General features: G+C 47.7%; 1 long non-coding RNA gene across 16 annotated transcripts in view; it reads right to left on the bottom strand.

Annotated features, from left to right (window-relative positions):
* The window catches only part of LOC114864928 (uncharacterized), a 106,154-nt gene that overhangs the window by 26,474 nt on the left and 66,595 nt on the right, over nt 1–13,085 (bottom strand). For 13 of the 16 annotated variants that reach the window (XR_008695899.1, XR_008695898.1, XR_003787440.3 and 10 more), the window contains one exon: nt 11,109–11,214. The exons of the other annotated variants lie outside the window; for them this stretch is intronic. This is a non-coding gene — a long non-coding RNA (uncharacterized LOC114864928). The remainder of the gene's footprint in view (nt 1–11,108; nt 11,215–13,085) is intronic. 16 annotated transcript variants of the gene reach the window in all.

Raw genomic sequence — 13,085 nt, 5'->3', positions numbered from 1 at the left:
GGAACCGCTGTTGACACTCGCTGGGTGGAACCGCAGCGAGCAGAGGACAAACTCATGAATAGAAATAAGTGTTTGTATGGATTATTGTGTTTGATGGATGGCCTTTAATGAGAGGGAGCCGCAGAAAGGAGGACCTCGGTGAACGAGAGTGACGGACTGAGAGAATTAGAGGCGTGCAATAGAAAAGGAAAACACAGGAATTCAACGAGAATGAAACCTAATGTACTTGATGAATAACGTCTTACAGTCCTTGAACACACAGGCAGCGTCCTGCAGAAGTCTTATCTTTTATTAATGTTGGACGCAGCAGAGGAGGTTAAAGGAGGACGGGGAGTGGATATTTGAAATGAGTTGGCCGGAGCACAATGTATTTCTCTCTGGGTGCTTGAGCATTTGATACGCCCTGTATAGAACTGTGACCCCTGATGAAACAGCAGACTGCAGAGCGTCATGGGAATTACTGCAGCACGGCATGGTCGATTGCAATACGGCACTAAGCGAATGGTAAATTCTGCGGGATGGAGTTCTGCTCTCTGGAGGCCGTGACACGGGATAAATTGTTTACCGGCTTCGTGTAAGCGTGATTGGAAGAGACACGCTCTGCGAGTCCACATGTTCCTCCACCTGTAGATTCCAGAGCGACTTCCTGATCCTGTGACCACAGACGGTTTTGGTGTGGACACCATTTGCCACGTCGGGGCCGTGGAAGACTGGAAGACAGTTCCAGGGGGGAAAGAGGTAGCAGAATGTGTGGAGCTAAACATTCACAGTAGGAAATGGGCGTTCAGCAGACGTTTGATGCTTGACTCAAGCATACAGTCATCGAAAAAAGCAGAAATCAGACGAAATGCATCGAAGCAGTAGGTGGGGAATATTGTACCATCGCTGCAGTGGACATTGAGAATGATGTAACACAGAAGGAGACGAAGAGTCAGGGTTCAAAGGGGCAGGATACATAAAAAAGGCTCAATCTATTTACTGTCATCCGGGCAAAAGTAGTGTGAAAGAGAAAGTTGTCTACATAAGAACTGTTTAAAAAACTGCTGTCTTTACAAAAAAGCCATTTGACCAGAGAAAGGAAACAGAAATAAGGCCAAAATCAATACCACCGAAGTACAATAACAGACGAGCCGCGGTTTGTCTCGCCAAAATAAGACAGATAGAAAAGATGTCGGGTCACCGGGAGCAGAGAAAAAAAGCTGCTTCGGCAAATTTGCTGTAGAACGATTTGATCAGATACACGCAGGAGGCAACAAGTTCAGCACCAACTCAAATAAGGACTTTTCGCCGTGTTACCAGGAAAAAGTGAACGTTCTATTTAAACAGAGTTAGCATTTGATTATCGCGTGTGTATCTGTGATGTACAGGTGTTAGTGCTGGGTTGCGTTAAGCAGATAAACATTCTAACATACACTCGTTTTGATCTTGGGAGGAAACCGACAGATTCAATAAATGATATCTAAGTATGAGAGCATGAGGTTAAACAACAGCTGGGGATAAACTCAAACGGCAGCTTTTCTACCTTCTCGCCCGTCGTACAGCACGATACGTGCAGAAGACACGTTCACCGTGTGATACAGCTGCTGTTTATTCACCAGACAAAGCAGGAGCGCGGCTGAACAACCTGCGCTTTGTAATCAGATGACGCCAGGAGACTTTATTGATTCCTATTGTTGCTGTTCGGCTGAGGTCGTCCCGCCTCGCTTTGCTGCTCGCGAGCTCTCAACGCGCTCACGGCGGCGCCGTACACACACCGCGTACACACAACGCAGACACACACCGCGTACACAAACGTCCTGAAAGGCTGAGCAGCTGCGGAGGCTTGTATTTGTTTAAGCCGGGCGCTGCAGATGCTCTCGAGCGCACACGTGCACCAGCTTTAAAACGGGCCCCATCAGATGGCTGTGCATGAGTGATGATCTATCACCGCCACAAATATTGAATCAGGGTTCCAGCTCATGAATCCCTGAGGTGTTGCTGCGTGTGCACAGGCAGACGCACATATCACAACACATGCCCCCCCGCAGCGGCATTATTAAAAGACAATCTGGAGGAATATTAGCCACACTTGATCACTGACTGTGGCCAGAGGCCGGAGAGATTTGGATTCTCCTTTAATGGATCTTCAGACGAGGCTGTGCCTGAACAGAAATACATATTCAAAACCAAGAGTGTGTGCTGGTTGATTGGCCATGAATGACCGGCGTTTTCACCTCCTTGTTTCGTCTTTAGAGACTAGTGGCATCTTTTCTGACAGTGAACATACAGATAATGAGATAGAACATAGTGAATATACTATAGATAATGCATTGGGTGTTTCACAGTAACAATAATCTGTGAAAGATTTCAGTAAATGATGCCTTCAGGTAAAAATCCACTGCCTCTCCTAATATATCTGTCATCTTTTAATTTCTGCACAGAATCCAATACGTGCCTGTGCAGCCAATGAAACATGAGTGAAGTTAAGAAACAAAGCAATTTTCCTTCACAAGTCTTTCTGGACAGATGAAAACGGTGGCTGTTAAATGGCCGCCTGTCAGACAGAGACGTTATTTGAATAAAAAAATGAAGAGCTACATATCCATCTAGCAGAAACTTCAGCAACACTCGAGATGAAGTGCATCACTTGTGCCAGCTTTAATATTAAAGTAAAGTAGGGGGTGTAGAGAGGGGAACGTCACACGGGATCAACAGAACCTTCTGCCACCGATGTTTGATTGCATTAAAAGTCCACAACGCCTGACAAGGAGTAATGGGCTCCCTCTAGCCTCTCCTTTACTGTATGTGCTCAGAGCACAGGGCATTTTAGTTCCAAATTATGGTACAAGTCCTTTCAGTCAGGCAAATGATTAACAAGTATCAAGTCACTCTGAATTCTCGGTCGGTAGCAGCAGTACAAGGCTCTCGAACAAAGAAAGGTCTGCAGACACTCGTTGAACTCTCGAGTGTGTTTGGATTATTGTCGCTGCTGGCTCTAATTCTTTCACAATCAGCCGCCACTTGTTTCCATCGCTGCCTGGACACAGAACAATTTCAACTTGTAAAAACCACGAACGTCACCGTCGCTTTGATTAAAGAGAGAAGCCACAGCGTTTCCAAGGTCGGCGCGATTCGCTGGTAACGAGTCACGAGCGTCTGTAATGAATGATGACTACATGTTTCAATGAAGCAAGATCCGAGGCCCGGTTACTGTGGCTTTACGCCGGATGAGACGGTATTTGAAAGGATCTACGCATGTCTGAGCTTGTTTTCCAGTGGCTGCACTGACGCCGGTGGCGGCGGCCGCTGGGAGGAAGGAGGGAAGGAAGGACATCCTCCTCCATCTTGCACCGGTGCCCTCTGGCCAACGCTCGCTGCCAGCACTCCCACCCAGGCAGCTAATCTTTGGCCCGAGGAGCCGATCGGTGACTTCTCAGTCTGCGCCGGGGCCCAGAGGGGCTCAGATAAAGTCAGTGGAGAGAAAGAGATAAGAAATAAGACGCTGGCAGGTGAAAAGATTGATAGAAATAGAGCGATTACACAGAAAACTGATTACATGGGAGATAGCTGGGACATTTTCATTGATTGCATCACAGAGGCAACAGGTTTCAGTATTAATTTGTCTCACACACCTACTTAGAGTCAGATGTACAGTTGACAGAGATAAGATTAAAGTACAGATATGTCCAGATATACAGTGTGTAGATAGGAAGACACACATGCAGCAGCAGGTTTCCAACAGGAAACGGATCAGCTTGTCCTCATTCTCCCCCAGACAGAGGTTCTACTGCACACGGTCCTCCTGATCTAAAGGAACCAGAGGAGCCAAGAGTAGATGCTACAGTAGATGGGCCTGTGTGCTGGTTACAGCCCCAGTCTAACCCTCTGGGTTGGCCTTAATAATGCAGAACGGGAGGTCTTAATGTGTTGTGGATGTGACTGTATTTATGAGAAGGTGACACTGCTCCGTCGTGTGGCTAATGTATGGACTTAGAGCGCCAGCGTTACGGAGCAGGAACACGCCGGCACGCTGAATAATGCAGAGGGGGATTATTGGAGGGGTTGGTGTTTTAAACCAGCTTTGTGAATGGGGAATTTACTGTGTGGCTGAACGTTCACACGGAAAACGGAGGCATCTGTGCAGAAGAAGCTGCTGGATGCTGAGGTCACATGACGACCAGAGAGGCTGCGTTTTCATCCTTTTACTAATTCTTGTGTTCAGAGTCTGTGTGTTCTCTGCTAAAACTGGAGGATCGGAAACTCGCTCTGACCCTCATTTCATTCCACTGTGAAGCTCCTGGTTGTCATATGAAGCATTATCTGAATGTAACTTGGTAGAACTCCATGTTCTTTCTGACCGTGCGAACCTTCACAACTCCGCTGCTCTACAATACGTCTTTTCATACGTCCTCCTTCACGGTAGAGAACAGATTATATTTGCGATACTGGGCGCACAAAGGACTTGACTTATTAAACGGCAACTACTGTACTCAATGTACGCCACAGAATTTATGAATTTAGTTCAGAACGAAATGTAGCTGGACCATAAAACATGTGAGGTAACACGAGCAAAGTAAAACGGAAACGAGTCCATTCCTCACGGCCGTTTACAACCTAATTATTACAGTAGACCACATCAATCTGTTTGCATGCTGTTTGCATGCGGGGGCCACAGGCAGGGATGCACACATGCTACATGCAGGCGCAGCAAGGTTCGCTGTGTCAAAGCACGGACCGACAAACACACCAGCCAACTGTTGGTTTCAGCAGACAGGGTCAGGACGCCGGCACCTCAGACCCGGGCACTGTGTCGGCTCCTCTGTGGCGGGAGGAGGAGCCCCACCTGACGACCCAGCTGTCACAAACGCACCACGCGGCGGCCCGGGGGTCGACCTCATCTAACGGGAGCGGTGTTCGCAGCCCAGCACGGCGCGGCTGAATTAGCATTCACAGAGACACCAGCGCCGCCGGCGTTGAACCCGCAGCCGAGGGCGGGATCACGCCGAGGACGCGTCACAGGCATGAAAGAGCCGAGGCTGGATGCAACATCACATGCAGGATGCGGTAGGTGGCAGAAGAGCAGATTCCTGGGTTATGTCATGACACATTACACTGAATATGCATCCGACTCCCACAGCAGCGCTTTCCTGTTACTGACACAGAAGGTCCAGCTTTAAGAAATGTGCTTATTTACAAAAAACACAAACAATATGACTGTTGTGATAAGAGGTTTTTTCGTATTCTCCTGCCCAGTGCAACTCCCTGCAGTGTCATTCACGTCCAAACAATATTTATGGAGTGCAACAACTTTCCATCCATCAGTGCATCCGCTCCCTCCGCGCTATCTACTGTTTTTGTCCATCTGTCAAATGGGCCTGAATGAACGTGTGGGGCTTGAGAATTGTAGCGCTGAGTGATAGATATCAGCCCTTTCATTTCCATCAGAGTAAAGGTTAACAGCTCATCATTCTCCCGCTACCTGAGGTGAAGCGGTGCCGGGGCACAGAGAGGCCAGGTGCACCGAAAGCAGAGGGCCAACAAAACGAGTGGTCTCAGCAGATTTAATAGTGTCTATGCAAGGAAAAATGAAAGCTGTTATCTGCTAACCTTTAAGCCCAAAGTAAACCAATACACGTACTGTACAGTATGAAACAAGACACACACACACACACACACACGCGCACACACGCACACACGCACACACACACACACACACACACACACACACACACACACACACACACACACACACACACACACACACACACACCAGAGCTTCCTCTGGTTTAAAGCTGGGGCAGTTTAACAGAGACCAACAGCATCGAGGTGAAATAACTGTTTTGTGATAAGCTACGGCAAATACAACATGCAAGAATAATTCCACTAGATAATTGTTGTGTGGCATAATGCCCTGCATGATAATCTGTCATCTTTTCTTGACCACGAAGGGCAAAGCGGACGGAACAAAGATAAACAGTGGCTGATCCAATCTGGCTCAGATCAGGGTTTCACTGTAGGATGCGAGTGACTGGTTAAGTCTCCACAGAGGGAAAATAGAAACTAATAGACGCTAAAGCACCCGGGCTTCGATGCCTTCTATTATCTAACCTAGAACCGCTGCAGTGAAGCCCAGTGGAACTATTTCTGGCAAGGAGTCAAACTCATTCTCTTCTGTTTGTTATTGACTTGTTTATCGAGCATTTAATTCAGAAAGTGCTCGAGGTGAAGTTTGAACTCTGAGGCTAAACAGCTACAATGTCACTCAAACTCATGGGGAGAAAGAAGTAATTAGGTCATTAACAGACTTAAAAACGTGACCCAATACAACCAGCAATGTGATGCATAATAATGCATAAGCACTAGAGCATCTTTGCTTCTTCATCAATTAAGACTTTGACAACCTCACGTCAAAAAAGGCGACACATAAGGTGAACTGCTGCGGGAGATGTGATGTTCACACAGGCGAAGGGGTTCATGCAACGCTGATGATGCAACATGACATTTGACTAGTGAGTGAGTTACCTGTCCGTCAATATGACAGTGTGTTAATGTCCGGGCTGCTCAGACAACACAGTATGTATGTATATACATGTGTCATTACGTATCAATCCAACAATATTGAATATTACAGTAAGTATTTCCAGTAAAAAGCAGGACATAAAATCCTAAATTGAACCAGTTCTGCAGCTGCCGTTGAGCGCTAAGCAAAGTTACAGTACGGTGAAGCAGAGGAAGCTGCTTTACGGCTTCGCCCCGACCTCGGCCGAGATGATGGCATTAAAGCCGGAGTGTGTACACGCTTACGCTCACACACACACACACACACACACACACACACACACACACACACACACACACACACACACACACACACACACACACACACACACACACACACACACACCAAGGTGACGGTGCCTGGCTGCAGCCTGCAGTCAGCTAAAACACGCTGAGGCTCATTGCACAATTCAGCATTAAATTATAATTTGACACATTTTGGCTGATAAGCAACGAGGACAATACAAAAGGACAACAAAGCAGCAACGCGGCATTTAGCTGACACCCTTGTTTAAGAAAGCCTGCATTTAAAAACTAGCCTGTTTTCCAGACACACCAGAGATGCGCCTGCATTGTCAAATATGTGGCCTGAGAAAGAAGACGAGTTCCATACGAGAGGCGTTTCACTGCAGAACTGTGGGCGCGGAGAGAAGAAGCCTGTGAAGGGCATCTTTAGTCTTTTACTTGTGGGTAATTACAGACAGACAAGTCTGACATCGATGGAAAAGGGTTGGGAAAAAGAAGAGCCCGGGGAAGTGATGACCATTAAAGACACTCACAGAGTAATTCCCTGAAGCAGCAAATGAAATGTGGGGCCTGGGCATTAAAAGGGAGCAGAGAGAAATGGCTCCACGTCTGTGTGCAGGGAATCTTGGACAGAGAGGAAGCGTAAAGAAGTGGGAGAAGCAAAGTTTAATCAAGCCTTAGGTTCTTCTACCAAGTGGTGCTAGTGGTTGGGCAATTATTACGACAGCACCAAGTGAAACTCTTCTCAGCTGAAAAGTGAAGCTTAAAAATGTCCAAGTGTTTTCTAGGTTATTTTATTTACACTCATAACGTAATGGTGTCAGTTAATTCATGCAGCACAGATTTCACAGAATTCTCTGCTTCTCCAAAATTACATCACAAGTTTAGGTTAAACCGTAAAATAAGATGAATGGAACAATAATTGAGACAGAAAATACTTGTTAGCTGTTGCCCAAGAATGTAAACAACCCGCAAGAAGTGTGATTAAATCCAAGCTTAACCAGACTTATCAGACAGAGCAAGAGATTAGCGTCAGGATAATGAACACCGCCCCGATGTCAATATTTTACTACAAAACTCTCCACTTTGTTTATTAGTCCCTAATAGACACGCCAATTGAAATTTACATGATGAATTATGTGTTTAAGTTATGCATCTATCTCGAGCCACTGGCAGCAAAGGAACAAATTAACACGGCGAGCTACTCATTTATCAGCTCAAACGGCTGGATTAAGTTAGTTAATAACTCGACACTTAAAGGTGCAGAATGTATGATTTAAAGGTTTAAAGGAGTATTTTTACCCCCCCGGAGCATCTCTGGTGGCTTCACCTTCCACTGCATCAGAAATCTTCTCAACGCTAACGCCTGCCTGGATGCCGGGTGGAAACTTCCCATTTTTGTGCTCAAGCTCGCTACTGGGGAACGTCGTCTGATTCGTTTCAAAGGACAGTTTTGACAGTTTCTTGGTCTATTGTATGAGGCAAAGGCAGCGGCTCAGAAGCTACAAAAAGTGTTGTCGTTTCATGTTTGGAGTAAATTGTCTTCGTCTGAAGACAAACTTTTGACCGACTCTCATCTGTGGGGCACTTCTTGCTTCAGAGGTGACACAATGGGGAGGAAATGAACAAAAGCAGACAGATGGTACAGTATGAGAGGAAAATAAATAATGGGTGCGACACTGGGAGGAAATATCACAAAGACGTGTGACGGTGCCGCTGTGGAGCAGCTGAAGGGTTAAAGGTTTGTCCCCCATGAAGCTGCGAGCCACATTATATCTTAACATGCCACTGGGTGAATGCTTTTATCCAGAGTGCCTCATACTGTAAGTAGCATGAGTGCATTCGTTTTTAGCGCGAGTGGCGCAGGGAGATGAAATCCTCCCCGTGCACGTGCCACGAGCTGCATCTCAGTCCCCATGCGATTTATTTTTATTCACCTCTTTAGCTTCTCGGCTGTTTATTTTATATTTCTATACAGAATAAAAAGGACTGGGGGAGAAGTGAAGGCTTGGATTGAAGAAAAGCTTTCGGTATCGTTTGGTAACAGAGCTCTTGGGGATTTAAGGGCACGGCTAACTTGGATGTGCTGCGCCTGCATGAAAACAAAGAGGGAAGGAAATGTGGAAGGGCTCACCCTGGGAAGGAGTCAGGATTAAAATGAACCCTGTAAAAAGGGAACCCTGTCTCATCCGTGCGCTCGTCTCTGATCATTGTAAGGGTCTGCAGGGAGGATGCTTTATTAATGGAGCCGTAACCTGTGAGGCTGTTTGTTTTGCTTCATACACAGGCACACGCTGAACTGGTCAGAGGCTGCAACCGATGAGGTCCTAACACAAAGATAAGAGAAGTGAGCTCAAGACACACTCACTAGGAAGTATTTATTTATGTGGACACTTCAACTACACCTGACATCTACAAGCTCATCACTTCTCGTGTAAATAATAAAGCGGCCACTGTTTCATTTCCAGTAAATGCTTGATTAACACATTACAGCCTGCTTCTTTGACATAAACTGTAAACAACCGTGATCATGCCATCACTGCAAAGCCAGCTAATAACAGCACTAACAACGGAAACGACACCTTTTGATCCAGTAATTTAAACAGGTGACGAATAAAGAACTCTCCTTACTGACAAAATCCTGCAAATCCCTTATTCCCAATACACTGCCCTGGTAGCGGCTTCTCAGAATTACCTATAATAACCATGCACGGTGTTCTATCATACCCCTATGCCTCTGAAAAGCGTGTGGGGAAATCATCTCCATGTATTTGTCATTATCACAGCCTTTGCTGGGAAAAGTACATTAAAATATGAAATAACGGCCTGCATTCATATCGGCGTGTCCTGTAGTGGTGTGTTGTGGGTCCCGTACGGGGCCTTTGGGGGCTACTCCTGAACTCGGTGCTACTGACAATACTGACAAGTTTGGTTGACCTACCGTACTGTTACTCGTCTTGCTTCCAACAAACAAATATGATCTGCTCTTTGTTCAACTCACCACACACATACAGTAGGAACCCAATTACCAGCAGAGGCCCACAGAGGAAAATGTTGCCTATAATTAATGATGGCTAATGAACAACAGCATGTGTAAGGTGTTAAGGACAACCTTGTGTGTGGAATCATGAAAGCAGGAATTTTCTACCACTTGATCCAAGGTTTCATGCTGCTGCCGAAGGCCAACAGCCGAAGTCGGACCTGATTTTACCTCCCCTTCATTATTAATATGCAACTTGACCCTGTCCAGTTACTTTGAAATCTCATGCAGAAGACCAGACCTTAAACCAGCAGACCTGCTGCTCCAGCATATGCTGGCGAGAGGAGAGCACAATTACAGCACATATAAGACCATAAAAGAAGCAGGTGAGGACAGATCATGAAATGATACAGTGACGAGGACGACTTTTACTCCATCACCTCTGTGGCACAACAAACTGGAGACAGCTGCAGGTTTGCATGTGTTCGTAGAGGTCACGCCTCCAATTACACGTTCACACATATCACACGAGTGCTCTCCAGGATGCACACGCACGCCTTAAAACCCATTAATTCCTCCCCCTCCCCTCCATCCTGATGAAACACTAATGCAAATCAGCTCCGCGCCGCTGAGCAGAGGTACTAAGAATTATTAAAGGTGACGTTAAGAAATAATACTCACTCATTCATGGCCACACAATATCGGGGCGATTAGTGCCAAGATGACTATGCAGGGCCCGAGTGTGAGGAGGGGACGGATGAGTCACGCTTGATGCGCCCTGCTGTGCCGATAAATAAAACATGGGCAGGCTCGCTGCAGACGGGTCAGCTCGCCGCGTCTCCGTGATGCTGCTATCTCCTACAAAAGGGCCGATAACAAACCGAGACCTGCTGGTCGACGGACGGAGCCGTGAACGATCTCCTTGACAACCGGCGCATCTCGGGAGACGGGAGGCGGCGCCAGGCTAACGGGCCCGGCAGCGCGGGCTTTATGGGGTCAACGCCGGTCATCGGACCCAGGTCCCGGGTCGAATCGCGGAGTCGAGAGCGGCAGAGGACGGACGGCGAGAGAAACAGCAGGTGGCGGAGAAGCGGTGACACGCGCGTTAGCAAACTCAGCGCGGCTCAGTCAGCGCTAACCTTTAGCGCGGCATCGTTTGAGCACACGCTGGCTGTTTCATGTTCCATTTCACGTTGTGTACTCCAGCACTGAACACTGAGCAACACTTCTGTCAACAGGAGTGACACACACACACACACACGCACAGTTTATAAATAACTGAATATATCAGCGACTCATGAATAAATCATCTAATGAAACGCATGAATATTTAAACTATTTTTACTTAGTCTCTTGTCTTTCGCCTCATTCTCCGTCGTCTTCACACACACTTGCAAGAGCTCGCGCTGCTTCTTCCACCTCCGCCTCTTCCCTCGTCTCTTAACAATGACCTGTAATATCAGAGACATCGAATCAGAAACAAGCGTTCACAGGTAGTGATTCAGACAGACAGCACCTGTGCACAAACACACACCGTCGCACACATTCCCATCTTTTTCCTCCTCTTTTTTTTGTTTTGAAATGGAAATAACGTTGCCCTCTCCCACGAGCCTCCCCTTGCACCTGCAGCAGACAGTGGCAGAAGAAAGGCGCCATTGTGTACATGTGCGTATCCAGCGTCGCGCCTGACACGTCCTCATCCCCACGAGTGACGAGAACTTGACTGAGACAAAACTGAAATGAAAGAGCAACAAAACCGTGACGCAACGCGCACTCGAGACGCCCGGCGTCGAGTGTTTCATCTGGAGGAGTCGACGGAGAGAAAAAGCGGAAATCTGGTTCAATGAGGTTTTATGCAGTGGAGTTGTGGGAGCGAGGGGAAAAAGTTATCAGCTGAACTAAACACCATGGAAGATGAAGTGCTGCGACGCTCAGAGCTCATCTGGCTTTGTGTGTCTCCCGTTGATGACCCCGACATCTGTCTTTAGAAAGGTGATAGAGAGAGGGCGAGGCGGCGGGCCATAATGAAAGCACTGCAGGGATGCCACAACGATGGATGCCTTTTTCTGCTTAGGTGGAGAGGAAGAAGATGGATAATGTGGAGAAGGGGAGACAAGTGAGGCCAGGCCACCTTTAGACGTCACCTGGCCGGTTCCAGCGTTCTCCGCTCGGTTCCACGCGGCACGCGATCGGTTCCACGTGGACCGCGCTCGGTTCCACGCGGCACGCGATCAGTTCCACGCGGCACGCGCTCGGTTCCACGCGGACCGCGCTCGGTTCCACGCGGCACGCGCTCGGTTCCACGCGGACCGCGATCGGTTCCACGCGGACCGCGATCGGTTCCACGTGGAGCGCGCTCGGTTCTAGGGGGCACGCGCTCGGCTCCTCTGCACAACAGAGCAACAGCAACCGGGGAGCTGTGCAAGTTTTCTTTAGCTAACTTCACTGACCTTTAGCACCGGAGCTGCGAGCACGATGTCACTAGTCCTGGAGGCAGCGATGTTGAAAGGAGTAAAGTTAAAACCCAAAGCCGTCGTCTAGAAACTCTCTCCACATGCGATCTTCGTGTCGCTGACAGTCTGTAGCAGGTTGGTTTAGGGTCTGAGTGTACAGTATATGAAGAGCCACTTAATGGAACATGCAGATGCGTCATCTAAATGCTACAGTATGAAGTTTATGTTCCTGTCAGATGTGATCCTGATTGGAGTTTGTTGTATTTGGTGTAAAATACTAAATCCTCAAGACGATGCCCAGGATCATCTCCTGCCCCCAGCGTCTGAACCCAGGTCAGCTCGCTTCCTCACACAGACATGATCCGAGCGCTCGGGGCTGCAGAGCGTACGTGCGTCCCTGAACGCCTCCACATTCTGGACTGTGGCCAAGCTTCGCTCCGGTTGATCATTAAGATGGACGGGGGGCGGCCGCTTTGTCCTATCGTGTCTCAGCACTTACACTGATGGATTTTAGTCACAGCCAATCTCACCTTTCATTATCATTTTGTTTTTGTATACAGTGGGTTTGCGTCTAGTGCTTTAAGGCAGCATCCGGAGCCAACAAACGACAGGTGACGTTGCTGAAAACCACCGCTCTGGTCGCTCGGAAGCGGCTGGAGCAGAAACGCTCTGTGACCGCTTCCAGGGAGAGACTGAAACAACAGACCTATTTTTACATACACACATCTCCACGCACCAGCGGCGGTAGATGTGTGATGAAATTATTTACAGTACAGTCCTCTTCTTAGTGGAATGAGCTCAATCATCGCTATGGCAACAATGGGGCTTCAGTCTGGAAGCCATGTTTTATCTTTCATCCCTAACAGAGC

The sequence above is a fragment of the Betta splendens genome, chromosome 10 (genome assembly GCF_900634795.4).
Source record: "Betta splendens chromosome 10, fBetSpl5.4, whole genome shotgun sequence".
NCBI lineage: Eukaryota > Metazoa > Chordata > Actinopteri > Anabantiformes > Osphronemidae > Betta > Betta splendens.
The sequence above is the reverse complement of the archived record's forward strand: the minus strand, read 5'-3'. Positions and strand labels throughout refer to the sequence as shown.